At 40.4% G+C, this 12,660-nt stretch overlaps 1 protein-coding gene across 1 annotated transcript in view; it reads left to right on the top strand.

Moving 5' to 3' along the window:
- The first annotated feature begins 2,621 nt into the window (after positions 1–2,621).
- LOC111862597 (5'-AMP-activated protein kinase subunit gamma-2) overlaps positions 2,622–12,660 on the top strand; it is a 469,740-nt gene continuing 459,701 nt past the window's right edge. Inside the window, exon 1 of the mRNA XM_023848122.2 lies at positions 2,622–2,697. The gene's annotated coding sequence lies outside the window, so the exon portion shown is untranslated. The remainder of the gene's footprint in view (positions 2,698–12,660) is intronic.

Genomic DNA, 12,660 nt, shown 5'->3' with positions numbered 1-12,660 from the left:
AATAAGGCAAGTGAATTTTCATATATATGTAGGTTTTGGTCCACGAGACTCACGCGGAATGGATGGAAAGTTGTGCTCTGTGCGGAACAGTACTCAAGCGCGATTTGAAACGACCCTGCCAAAGGCCATTGGTGCACCAACAGACCATATCTAATGGTTTAATATCCATACCAAGTTTTGTGAAAGTCAATTTGTGCAAATTTTAAATTGCTAGATGCATATGCAGGTACACCAAAACAGTATTTGCTTATCATAGAAGATTAAATTATAGAAAATTTGCTATTTACTACACAACGTAGGAACCCACAACAATGAGATGGATAGTGAAAACACGTTTGTGTATATGAGAGGAGATTTTCTTGAAGGGTGCCTTGGTTGAAACTTCACGGAGATGGAGGTTAATTATAACAACAATACTTTCCTGAAATATTAAGTTTGCGATTTTAATTGTTGAGCAGAATTTCTCAAACGTGAGGCTTGTACTACTGGTGAGACACGGGTGAAATTCACACAAGTTGCAGTACAAGGTGCAAACAGGAATGTTTAATAACGATTATGCATCTGCAACTTAAAGTATTTACTTTAATTTTGCTCGAATCAAGTCTGTTGTCTTCTAATCTGTTTGATGTACTGGCGATTGATCAAGGAATTTTAAGGGAGAATACTTAGAGATAATTCTAGCGTGTCTGCAGGTCATGAGTTGAAGAAACATCGTCAACATTTGACCTAGGGACGCTTTGCTAGAAGCATCTCTGACCGAGTCGTAACACGTCGCCCCTTGTAATATTTCATCTGCTGTGAACATCATATGCTTCTTCAGTTTTAAAACTAAGTCTCCAAAATACCGTATTGTTTGGTCTGACCGAAGTTAAGAATTCGCTTTGCTTGTATGGCCACACTCTTACATTTGTTAGCGAAATAAGTGGTTTTAAGCGTTTACTGGCCCATGTTTACTTTTCAGAAAATCAATATGAGCCATTTTATATGAACATGCTTACTGCTTCAGCATGAAGCAAAGAGAAACTGTCCAAGGCATCTTTTGAAGCATACTGAACCGACTTCATACTAGCAGACACGGTCCAGCAATAATGGGTAGATATTACTTTTAGCGAGCAGAGTCCCGAAGACCTGAAAGAGAAATATAACGTCACAAAGTGTTAGTTGCTTTCAGTGCCATTCTGGAATAAGAAAAGTAAGTAAACTTCGCAAATTTCAGTCCAGTATGTGAAAACAGAAAGGGGAATTTTTACTTCATATAGTTGGGTTCGTTGAAGTAAAAACCCGTAAGAAATTACGACGCTCTGCATTGAACGTTGAATGCACCGAAGCTCTGGTTGTCTTGTAGCGTGAGTAAAGTAAAGGTATCCCTGTAACAGGCCATGAAGGCTCATAGGGTTGTGAGACGTTGAAGGACAATCGGCTCAAAGATGGCGGTAAGGTTGTCAGCTTTACGCGCCGGCCGCCCTTTACTCCCCAGGAAAATTATTTATATAATTCCTGGTACTCATTTCTGCTAGAGGCTGAGTGAACCCCAGGGCCATAGTGCGGCCGAAAGGATTAGGTCATGAACCCGCGATCTTCCGACTTGTAGTATAGTGCCTTAACCACTACGCTACCGCTACGCCCCGTCTTGTAGCGTGAAGTGAATGTAAAATGATTATTGTGGTTATGGGGGTTTCCCTTATTTGAGTGATGATGTAATTATTCGAGACACACACTTCCATGGTGACCAATAGCTATGGGTAGCTGCAGCCATTTGTTTTGCTATGAAATTGGTTGTTGATGATATCTAAGCAACATTAGACGCTATGTATTAACGTGGTAACCCATTTGATTCAAAATCACGAAGAAACTTGAGGAACTACATATTGTCGCGCCATGTTTAGTTGCGAGTCTTAGGGAAATGGCGATGACTCAAAGGATGATTACGTAACGGTAAAGTGTCTAAATTTATTTTAAAGTAACCCAAATTATCCAGCACTTTCACAATGAAAAGGTAAGAAGCCAGTTATTGAATTCGATGCTGGTACGTTTTCCCACAGAAATAATGTGCTTTATGTTTCAGATCTGTTGTAACTTAATAATCAGCATGGGAAGATAACGCTAATGCGGCCCATTGTCTAATCAACACACATTTGAGATATACGCAGTGTGGAGGTAACACTCCACACATTCTATAATCCTACTTCGACACTGCGTGGAGTGAGTTATCGACTTCAGTTTAGGGCTGTCAGGAGAAGGAACACCGTTTGCACATCGGATGGTAGGTAAGGTAGCCCACAGGACCGATTTAGGTCTAATTATAGAGGGAATCATAACTTAAATGGCGCGGGAACTAGAATGGAACCTGCTCGTCCTTTGATAGGGCCCTATGTTTTTAAATTTGATTTCTTGTGGCCACAGACTTTTGCGGGTTGGACTGTCAGCAGATTTGAGGTGGCTGTAGTGTTAGTTCCTCTGCCCTTTCAATTAAGAGCCATCATCTCCGCGTCATGCGACACACCAAGGTTCGATCCCTGACTACGTATTATCGACGAGGAGGAGGGCGGGGATGGGTGGGACCTGGAGGGGTAGGATTCCCTGTAACCGACCAGAGTCTGCGCAGTAAGACTCTAAGTTACGCAACATCTGCAGCTGTCTCCCTCCTCAGTTCGTTTCGATCCTCTGGCCAATAGAAGCAGCTACACCTCAGCTCAGGTATGTGCTCTTCTCGAGGCACTTCCGGCTGTCTTGATGTATTTGGCATGACTTGGCTGTACGCAATTTACCTGGCGGCTTAGATATGTGGTGCTTTATAAAATATATGTGAGTGTAGTAACATCTGCTCAAGTAGCATACTTCGAATGTAACGCGAATTGTTAGTCGGAAGACCGTTAAAAACGCATTTAAAATACACATAATGCTTACCTTACCTGTAATGCTCTGTAAAAGTCTGCTACTTTTAACTGGAGTTTATTTTTAAATACTCAATACGAACCGCATCCTGTCGTTGCTAGTCAAGGCTTGGAATGTCGACAGAAAGTCCTAGATGTCTTACAAGTCAAACTATCTCTCAGAAATCACAGATCAGATTATTTTTAAATGTTTTCAGAACATTCATTCAGAATGCAGTAGTCGACAGAGTCGGGGTACGGCTCTCCCCTTTCTTCTTAGCCAAACTGAGTCACGTGTGCATTATATTATTTTAGAAGCATTTACAAATGTTACAAGTTGGAATCAATAAGTAAATATGTATATGACGTCTTTGTGACTGCGATGGATTATAAAATGCGCTCATTATAACTTGCAGTTCTATTATCAGATATCTCGAAAATTTGAACAAGCTTACAGATAACGGAAAGCCAAACAAGCTTGTGTCGGGTATTCGTTGCAAACATTTACAAACTATTTCAGTTCTACATTTTAACTACTTGATATAATTGCCTCAGAATCGCTCTACCGTTTGGAAGAGTTGCACTTTTAATGATATGATAAAATACGAAGTCGTTATAATGAAACTCTACTCCCCTCTTTTTTATATACGTTATTTAACGGCGCTGGCAGTTTCGAGAATGTATAACGTCTAAATTCCATTGATCAGTCCTGAAATCCTTACAATGACTTGACAATCTCGTAAACTGAGGATCTCTTGAAGACGAAAGTGCCGTTGCCAGGTAGCTGCATGAGCTCGTTATCTGCAGACTGGTTTGTTCTGGATACGAAGAAGAATGAAATGATGATGATGTGCGCTTGGAGGCATGATCACAAGAATAATCATTAAATTCATATCGACTTAGCATGGTTTTCCAGTGCTCTTTTATTAGCTCACTTTCTTTCCTTATGAAAGAAAACAGTAGGCTTATGAGATTACCATGCTGTCTGTGTTTGTATGTGTGCCTGTTTCCGTGTGTCCCTATTCTATTTTAAAAGAAAGAAAACGTAACAATTAATATGTTGCTGGACATTATCCATCATCTTGTCTGTTCTTAAAAAACCGTCTAGTTTCTATCAAAAACACAACGTTTCGGGAACTGGAATCTGTCCCCGTCTTCAGGTAAAACCTACTCAAGAAAACGTAGCTCAGTTACCGATGTGAGTCTCATAGAACTTGCTGTGAAGTTAAAATTGGCATTTTGTAATTAAACTTAACCTCAGGCCCTAATAGCTGCGAGTACTTCCAAAACTGAAGAGAATGTTCAGATCCAAGACTCACCGCCGTCACACGCGCATGGCAGTGCAATTTCCTTCACTTCGATAATATAATGTGATCAAGGCAGCCCAAGTACTATCCCATTATTATTATTATTCACCTAGAGCCAGGATAGCGCAGCCGGTATAGTGACTGGCTACGGGCTGGACGACCAAAGGGTCGGAGTTCGAGTTTACTTCTCCATGTCGTCCAGACCGGCTCTGGGGTCCACCCAAACTCCTGCCCAATGGATACAGGGGACTATTTCCCCAGGGTTAAGAGGACGGGGGCGTGAAGTTGATCACTCACCTCCAACTAGTGCCGAGGTCAAGAAAATATGGGTCTATACATCCACTCCCCCATACGCCTTCATGGCGTAGTGCTTAATTAGTTAAGCACAGGGACAGCTTAACCTTTACCTATTATTATTTTTATTATTCAATTGGTGACCAGTTACTTTTACAGTCAGATATTAATTTTATACATGAATGACGTTCCGAAAATTTTATAAAGCCTAACGTGAGTAAAATCATATGTACAGCAGGAAAACGAAAATTTTAAACTATATTTTGAAACCTCTGTTTTCCTGATAGCTATGAATAGAGGCTGGGAAATATTTTATATCGCGAACAGACGATATTAAGGACCTGGGTGTATACATTGATTGTAAACTTCATTTTCATCATGAAATCGATTTTCTTTCTTCAAGTACCATGGAAATATTAGGACTAATTTGTAACTTACACTTTCCTTTCTGCCATAGACAGCCCACTGCTGCTGTATTTCGCTCTGCGCAGATCACATCTCCAATACGCTTCTGTTGCGTAGAAGTCTGTTACAGGTACTGACTCCAAGAAACTCGAGGGCAAAAACAGGAACAAAAAGGAAAAAGAAAATAGCCACCCTTTGCCACAAAACATTTTTGCAAGACGTGGAATTATGGCAGTACATTGCCAAAATTAAATTTACAGACAATGAAAATCAGGAGTCGTCATTTTGATACATTCTTTAATAAGTATATTTACTGACACTACATATTGCCCCTCTGTCCTCGAAATAGACGACATTCGTGTTCGTACCTGGAACATACGTAACTTTACCTTGTTCAGTGGCTCCTCCATCCACTGCCCTTCAGCTAGGTGTGTTTCTGCTACAAATGCAGTGTGTATATCTACACATGTTTTAGTGTAAGAAGCTTTAGCTTACCCATTTTTCTTTTCTCTGCTGTTTATTTCGTTTGTTTTCTGATTGTTTTGTCCTGTGTTGTCTTGTTGCTGCTGCTGTTTGCACCCCTTTTGACTCTGTGATTGACCAATGGCTGTGAAATCAACACGTAAATAAATAAAAGATTGAATTATTATTACTGTTATTATTGCCCCATCGATGGTGTCCCCACCTTATCGTTGTGGTGGGGTTTGAGAGCTCCTGAGACCCTGAGAGCTATGCCGGCGGTAGCTTAGCTACTGGTAGGATCACCCATGCTGGACAGGTCAAGGGCTAGGAGCCAGATGAAGAGGGATACCCTGGTCCTCCAGTTTTGGGGTTGGCTAACAACCTCACACTGTAAAAACTCAATTGTTCAGAAACCAGACAATCAGCCTCGGATGGAAGAAGAATAGAAAATAATGGGGGCAGATTGTTCAGGAGGCCATAGCTCGTTCTGAGCTGTAGCACCGAGGTGAAGGAAGGACTAGTGTTAATGTCATGTGTATGTGTGACCCTCGATGGGGTTTTGGATTTTATATTGGATTTATTGACGACTTTAACATAAAACTTATAGTTACACTTAATTATAGCACCATCGCTGATCTCCACAATTTACAAATAACTAGTATACACATACTAGTGTTCTCAATCTGTTAGAGTCTCCTCTAGCAATTTCGTGGTAATGGCCTCTAACAATGGCTATTCCTCTGCTTCCGGGCTCGAGTCCTTTCTAAATGGCCACTCCCTTCAACTGGCCTAATTCTTCACTTCTTCCCGCATTTAACTCCTCCACATAGAAAACCGCAGAAAACACAGTTTCCAGCAGTACCTCTATTGTTGAGTGTTGATTTGTTGCTGTGGAGACATATTTCTATCCCTGCCGTTGCCTAGAAACGAATGTTTTTTTCAGAGCCGTTCTCTAGCAAGGGCTGTTTCTCTGGCTCCACAGTTCCTGCTTTGGACAAATATGGCATATTATTATTTACTAAAATTTCCTAGTTTTATACATCGTTTTGTAGGACAATGTGACAATACATTTGACTTCTTGAAACCCCTTTCATTTAGTAATCCACAGAATTATCTTTTAGAAGAAATTAACAGCTTATAGTTGGATACTTGTCAAAACGAAGTTCTACCGAAATTAAATGAGCTGTCCTACAAGCAGTTCGCATGCAGCTGATGGTGATGAATTAAGTTTTAAACTGTCTTATTTTCAAATATAACTCTTTATGTTTATCTTAAGAAATCTGAAGATTTTCTAAAATATTACTTTGAACAATGTTAAAATGAACCGCATTTTAAAAGCGAAACTGATGTATAGAAGCGTTAAAATCTACTCTCTCCATCGCATCACTGGACGACCCAGGCCTCTCCTCCCTTTGCTACAATATTCGTAAACTGTTCTTGGGATACGAGAACTTCCTAACCTTCCTGAATGTTTGAATCACAGGACTACTATCTGACATTCCACAAATCGTGTACGTGTATTACAGTCAAATACGAATTTTCAGTTTGTTCTTTCTGCTTGAATTTACAGTTAAGGAATGAATAAATCTTTACTGCTTTCAGAAATACATCTGATACATCTATTCTACGTATATGTCGATTATTTTGTCAAGGCTACGAATTTATACTAATTTGCTTATTTTATGACCTTGTATCAACTGCAGAGGATATGTAGAATCATATAAGATACAGTAGAATAATATAAATTATGACTCGGGACAGATAAGACAGAGGTCGCTGCGTATCTTTACGTATCCGCTGGTACTGAGGAATATCAAGAAGGGAGTCTTACATACTCATTCATGGAGCTGAGCCCTTCTTAAGGAGAATTCAAATCTGCAGCTACTTAAGAATTACTTAAGAATGAACCAGAAGGTTCATTGCCGTGTTCACAAGAGCCCTCCACTGGTCAATATCCTGAGCCAGATCAATCCAATTCATACCATTCCATAATATCTCTCTAAGATTCATTTTAATGTTGTCCACCCACCTACGCCTCGGTCTTCCCAGTGGTCTCTTTCCTTCTGGCTTTCCCACCAATATTATATATGCATTACTTTTCTCCCCCATTCGTGCTTCATGCCCTGCCTACCTCATCCTCCTTGACTTGATCATTCTAATTATACTTGGAGAAGAGTACAAGTTATGAGAAGGGAGTCTTAGTATGGATATTTTGTTGGTTACTTAACGACGCTGTTAGTATTGAGAGTGTTGATAGCGTCCATTTTGTCGAGATTATTTCTTATTATTTCCGGGCATCCTTCTGACTCCCTGAAAATTTATTCATCTCTTTGCTCAGAAACTTCGTCATGTAAAGCAGATGTACTCGTAACTTCGTAGTAGAGTGGTTAGAAGCCCTGCTTCTCCTACTGCTGAGAAACTGGGTCATGTAAAGCAGATCTACTCGTAACTTTGTAGTACAGAGTTTAGAATCCCTGCTTCTCCTACTGCTGAGAAACTGCGTAATGTAAAGCAGATCTACTAGTAACTTTGTAGTACAGTGGTTAGAAGCCCTGCTTCTCCTACTGCAGAGAAACTGCGTAATGTAAAGCAGATCTACTCGTAACATTGTAGTACAGTTGTTAGAAGCCCTGCTTCTCCTACTGCTGAGAAACTGCGTAATGTAAAGCAGATCTACTAGTAACTTTGTAGTACAGTGGTTAGAAGCCCTGCTTCTCCTACTGCTGAGAAAGTAGGTCATGTAAAGCAGATCTACTCGTAACTTTGTATTACAGTGGTTAGAAGCCGTGCTTCTCCTACTGCTGAGAAACTAGGTCATGTAAAGCAGATCTACTCGTAACTTTGTATTACAGTGGTTAGAAGCCGTGCTTCTCCTACTGCTGAGAAACTAGGTCATGTAAAGCAGATCTACTCGTAACTTTATAGTATAGAGGTTAGAAGCCCTGTTTCGTCCTACGGAAATTGGAGGCTCCAATGTCCATCAGGATACCGCGTATTCTGATTTGCATAAATTCCAAAGTGGACAATTTCACAAAGTGCGTTTCTAATGCATGGGACCTGGGGTTTCCAAGGCGGTGGAGATCTTGACTACGGTCTTCTGGATGCTGACAACCTGTACTCTGGTGATAAATTACCAACTTTGCGGAGAAAACTGCTCTCCCCATCTTTAGGACTGAATACCTCCTGAAGAGCGAGGAATGAAAATTCTTTGAAACGTCTGTAATAAGCTACCAGACTATACGGCGTCAAACTTCATAAGGTCACGCTCTTAAGGTAGATGCCTGCTTCTGGTACGCTTCTCAATTCTCAGTTCCGTGCCATTTGTCAATTATGATTCACTACAGTTAAGGCTATGTACTTAAATAAACTAAGAATTAAATAAATAAAAAATAAATTTGGATGAAATTGTCACACACTTTCGAGGCAGCCCAGATATATCATACATCTTATACCTCTACCCTTCAGCGGTCTCTTAGAAGTGTAGACTCACAAAGTAACGGATGTTATTTGAAACGTAAAGCAACATAAGTTGATGTCATAACAGGTCATTGACCTATAGCATAGGCTATGTCTATTTCATGCAGTAGAGTCCCTCTTGATAACCTGAAAGTCAATCAGTTGGTCAAGAAATTTAATTTATTTTATGGAAATCCAAGTTTCATTACCTGTTCACAGAATCCTCCACTGGATGCTGTCCAGAGTCAGATGAATGAAACCTACATCCTACTTAATTGAGATATATTTTAATATTATCCTCCATGCCCCAAAAGTTTCTTTCTCTTCATGTTGCTAGTAGGTGTTAGGCGTACCAAGAACAAACTCTACCAGGAAACACGATAGGATTAAGGAGTTTTATAGTCAAGATGGAAAATACAGAAATATGATGTGCCCATAAGCCCTTCTCTATGTTACACACAAATGATGAACGGTTAGGAATGCTGCGCACATTACGAAACTACACTTTCAAGTTTTTACAGCCCGTAACTTTTTATCGCATAACAAAAGACGTAGGTGCATTTGCTATAAAGGAGGAAAAGACTGGAACATATGCTTTGTGGTTTCATTACAGAATTTAACTATCATAGAAGCAAAGGCGAATAACAGGAATGTCCTAAAAATAGTTCTGCGGTGGATGTTATTCTGGTATAAATGACAGTGCATCAATTGCCGTTATATCGAGAAGGCTGTGGGAGGAAAACGTGGCCGCGTTTCAGGTTTGTTTATGTCGCCACATGTGGCTGTAGCTTGACAAGGACCCACTTCTCATCCAAGGAACTTTGCTGAATATCTGATTAACTGATGCTATAGACACGTTCACATAAAGAGTTCCCAGCCTTCGGAAGGAGTATCAGTAAGGATGTCACTGCAATTCGTTTTGTCATGTTAAAATGTGCAGGAAAGTTGAAACCAGAGCGATGTAATTTTTTGTTGAGGCCGATTTAGTGATCCAGCTGCCCGCTCTCCAATCTACGCAACAAGATCGCCTGATAATAAAAGGAACAGGCAGAAAAGGAAAGAAGCATAAAATTATAGATGCAGATGAAGGAATACAAACAGACGAAATAAATAAAGAAATAGTATAAGAAAAGTGGTGAAACAGACAAATAAACAAGCGAAAGGAAAGATGGAAATCAAGAGAGAAGAATTCGAAGGAGAAAACAAAGAATCCATGAAAGAGAGAAAGGAGCATAAAGAATAGAAGAAGACAGTAAATGGAATTAAGGAAGGACAGCATAACGTAAAGAAAAATATAAGAGACAAACAAAAATGAATGAATGAAAGAATGAATGAAAGAAAATAACAGAATTAAGATTGGGAAGAAGAAGAAAGAGAGGGGGAAAGAATGAAGAAAAAGACAAAGAACGAACGAAAGAAAAAGGAGGGAAGCAGGAGACAAGTTAAAGGTAACTGAAAAAAAAGGAAGGAATGAAGGACAGAAGCCAAAAGAAATGCATAAATAAATGAAAAGAAATATAAAATGTAGGGGAAATGAGATAATTTAAATATGGAAGCTATCCCTGAACCTCCAGGCAAGTATTCTCAGAGGAATCATCTGCGTTATGATGATAATTAAAACAAGGCGGGGGGGAGGGGGGTGCTGCTCCAGGAGCGAGCCGCCTGCCCGGGGAAGTGAGTCTCCACGGCGGGGTAATTAACTTGAAGACCAGTTAGGGGGAGTCACGTGACTTGTCAACCCGTGAGTAGCAGGCTGTCTACTTACAGCTTCTTCTGAGAGATTTACAGAACACTTTAGAAAGAACAGAAACGTTTAATTTCATACATGTTAAGAAACACAAGACAGTAGCAAACAGTACGTCTAGCATTCCCATAATTCTGTATCTTTTATCCCACTGATCACTTTTGAGAAATGGAAGCCCCGTACACACAAAGCTTCTCCATTTGCATGGAGTGCATTTTTGTTTTTGTAGCCTATATTTTGGTCTTCTAATAATCACTAAATAAGTTCGTATTTTTGAGGCTTCATGTCCCACCCAACCGACCACCAAGTCCCTCGACTGGGGCGTGTCCCACAGATTGAAAAACGCTCTAGTAGTTTTCCTTCTAATTAAAATTATTCATTACTTCGGAGTGGAAATGTACGAGTATGATGTAATGCATATTAAATTACTGAACTAAATCCTGTCGGGATCCGAACTGCGACCTGATGTGCAGTGTTAAACTCCGTACCCACAGGGATACTGAAATTGAAATTAGCTCTTTGCCATTTTCTTTCCAACCTCCCTACTGTTAGACCTCGGACGGTCAATGCCACTGATACATAAGCGGGACTTCTGCTCCGATGGCAACAACTTCGATCCCGATCAATATAGCAAAGTTTGATTCATTATTAGCGTCTTCCCGTCTTTGTGGTGGTCGTGTAAAGTGTACTCTATGGGCAACTGCGAAATACTTGCAATGTTCCTGTCAATGAGACACAACTTGCGTAGTGACAAAAGATCTGCCAATTACTTCCCCGAAAACAAGGTCCAAATCAATAAGAGTTCAGGCCTAAGAAGCGATTCTTCCTTCCTTCTATTTTTTCTGCTCATCACGATTCTGTTATTTTCCGTATGTCTGTAGCGCAAGTTCTACAAGCAGTAGCGCACAATTTTCTTTCATATTGTGACGTATAAGGTGTTTGCATGACCTTTAATAATAGGTTCTGGATTGCACGAATAGATTTATTGGACACTCACAAGACGTAACTACATATAATTATAACACTCCGGAGATTACTGTAACTATAACGCACAAAAGTCTTCAGCTTTTGCTTATTGGTCGTTATTTGGTAACGAATCTTATCTGCTTACAACTACTGAACTGCCTTACGAAAGAATTTCTGACTGCCTTGAACGCTGTCTGTTTCTCTCTCTTTGACAAATTCTTGAATCCACTGCCTTTATAGGAACACGCGGTAGCGTAGTTGTTGAGGCACTATGCTACAAGCCGGAAGGTCGCGAGTTCAATTCCCGATGAGGTCATTAAACATTTTAAATTGACCTAATTCTTCCAGCCGCACTATAGTTCTGGGGTTGAATCAGCCTCAAACAGAAATGACTACCAGGAATTTTCTTGGAGGGTAAAGGGCGACCGGAGCGTAAGGCTGACAATCTTACCGCTAATTCTGAACCGATTGTCTACAAAATGTGGGAGCCTCGACGTCTCATAACCCTATGGGCCTTGACGGCCTGTTACGGTGACAGCTTTGCCTTTTACTGCTTTCTGTAACGGCCCTCATAAAGGCAACATGTCTTACAGTTTCTCTGTTCTTCTCTGTTTCATCCGTTCCCCCGAAACGTGTCTCAAACTCGGGGCAACGCTTTGATTCCTCCAAGCGTGTTCATTACCGCGAAACGTGTTATAACAATCCGTTGTCTAGCAATTGATCATTTCGTCACATTATGTTTATACAGTTAGTGTTTTTTCTCTTAACCCCTGCTGCATAAGCTGCGCTTCTCTTCCTCACGACTCTACAAGCAATATTATTCTCTTGCACAGCACTGTACAAGCACAGTTTATCTTTCGCTTATGGCCGCACAGTAGTTCTCTTCCAACATCATCATCATCAGTAATCTGTCAAGACGACAGGTCCACAGTCTCTTCCAAAACAATTCCTCCACTTAATGCGATCTAGAGCTTTCTCCTTCAAATGACAGTATCCTCTTCTGTCCCCAAGGTCATCCAGCATCTTCTTACGTCTTCTTCCTCGTCTTCTTGTCACTTCTATCCGCCCATCTATCTTTCCTTCGATAACTTCTTTTAGAAGGCAGTTTCTGCGTAAAACATGACCAATCCAATTAGCCTTCCGTTTTCTTATT

Source organism: Cryptotermes secundus, unplaced genomic scaffold, assembly GCF_002891405.2.
Source record: "Cryptotermes secundus unplaced genomic scaffold, Csec_1.0 scaffold1031, whole genome shotgun sequence".
Taxonomy (NCBI): domain Eukaryota; kingdom Metazoa; phylum Arthropoda; class Insecta; order Blattodea; family Kalotermitidae; genus Cryptotermes; species Cryptotermes secundus.
The sequence above is the reverse complement of the archived record's forward strand: the minus strand, read 5'-3'. Positions and strand labels throughout refer to the sequence as shown.